The sequence below is a fragment of the Chinchilla lanigera genome, unplaced genomic scaffold (genome assembly GCF_000276665.1).
Source record: "Chinchilla lanigera isolate Chin_1 unplaced genomic scaffold, ChiLan1.0 scaffold00051, whole genome shotgun sequence".
NCBI classification, from domain to species: domain Eukaryota; kingdom Metazoa; phylum Chordata; class Mammalia; order Rodentia; family Chinchillidae; genus Chinchilla; species Chinchilla lanigera.
In genome coordinates this window covers 5,944,264-5,946,219 of record NW_004955452.1, presented here as the reverse complement: position 1 = coordinate 5,946,219, position 1,956 = coordinate 5,944,264, and positions in this window count along the sequence as shown.

Genomic DNA, 1,956 nt, shown 5'->3' with positions numbered 1-1,956 from the left:
ACAAACACTTAAGTAAGTTCATATTAGCCAAAACAGAGGAAAAAATTAATGGTGATGGCAGTAGATAAATGGCTCAGGCAACTTGTGCCGTACTTACTCAAGGGGAGCTACTCTGCAACAAAGGAAGTCACCTATCAATACTTGCGACAAGGTGGGTGAATCTGCACAGACACCTCTGTCACGCAGAAGTCGGGCGCTAGCGGAGCCACACTGTGTAACGCTGTCTGTGAGTTTTAGGACAGGCGAGATAGTGAAAGCTCAGGGTGAAAATGTCAGAGTGGTGGCTGCCTCTTCCACTGGAAGAGACTGAGAAGGGGCACACATTGCCCTCTGGGGAGGGCAATGCCATCTTGAGAGTTGTATGGGTTCCACAGCGGTACCGATATCCAAAATAACCGCTCTAAATCCGCGTGGAGTCCCTCACAGCCTGATGGCCCGTGTCAGAGTTGGGCCGGACGCTCCCCTCCGCTCGGAGTCTCACCGCTCTAGCCGATACACCAGACCCCGCGGCCCATCGCTGGGACACCGCCAGTGAAGATTTCTTGGAGCGCTGACCCCTCTGGTCTGGGACTCCTGTAGAGACGCAGAGAGGCCCTGTGCTCCAGGCCCAGCGGCAAACTTCCTCCAGAACTGTGACCTTGGCTAAATCATTAACCTTGCTGAAGCTCCTTGCTCCAGAGGGCAGGGAACAATTGCTTTCATCTTTTCCTGCAGGGCCTGGAACACCTGCTAAGTGAACTATTGCACAAGGCCAGGACAGACGGCTTCGTTTTTTTTTTTTTTCGGTATCGGGAATCGAACTTGGGACCTTGCGCTTGCCAGGCAGGCGCTTGTGACACTGAGCTATATCCCCGACCCAGGGCAGCCGCTCTTATGCTTTCAAGGTAAACATGTTAGTTAATTAGCTGCTCCCTGGAGACAATGTTTCTTACTATGTTAGGGGATATTGGTGACAGTCCCGCACCCACTTGTTTCGGAAAATACCTATCTACCGGGCATTTTACACATCAGCTCCACATGCCAAGAGGCCCAGAGCACTAAGTTAAGAGCCCTTGGACCTGGAAGGTTTTCACATGGCTCTGAATGTTCAATCAGCATTCTGTTTTTGTACTGGAAACTGAAGCCAAAGCCTCACACACGCTAGACCAGTGCTCTGCCACTAGGCCACACCCCCAATCCTTTTTATTTTATTTTGAGACAGAGTCTTGCTAAGTTGCCCAAGCTGGTTTTGAACTTGAGACCCTTCCGCCTCAGCCTCCTAAGAAGCCGGATGACGGACAAGCACCACCACGCCCAGCTCTTATCAGTCACTCTTGCAACTTGATGACCGTTTGCTCTGCACCTGATCTTTGCCAGAACTTTTATTCTGGTTCCTTCCTTTCCTGGGCCCTTCACAACCCTATGAGGACGGTTTGCAGATGAAGGAAACGGGGCCAAGAGAGGCCAAGTGACTTGCCCAGGATTGCGCCACGGTGAGGGCCGGCCCTCCCGACCTGACCGCGTCTGGTGCTTCTCATCCAGTCCCCTGCTTCCTCCTTCACCTGCCCCCTGCAGCCGGTGCAAAGGCCCAGTAACCAAGTGTAAAGCTCTGTAACTGTGACAGGACCGGCTCGGCCTCAGTCCAGCCCTGGAAAGAAGATTCTGCAACGAGCGACCGAGGCCCAGCCCAGGTGCACGCCGCCTCAGGCCGCAGCCAGACAGGTGTCATCAGCCTCTTCATTTCTCCCCTCAGCCCACAGCCTGCGGGTGCGGGGGTGGGGGCGGAGCCGAAGGAGGGCGGAGAAACAGGAAATTACTTATTAGAAAAGGTCTCAGATTGAGTCATGAATTCGAGTTATAACTCAGAGAGACCATCTGGGGCAGCAGGGGAAAGAAAAGCCTTTATAAGATGGCTCCCTCTTCTCACTGGGGTCAGGGACCCCAGACGAAACCACTTCTCTCCAGCATCTGGATGTA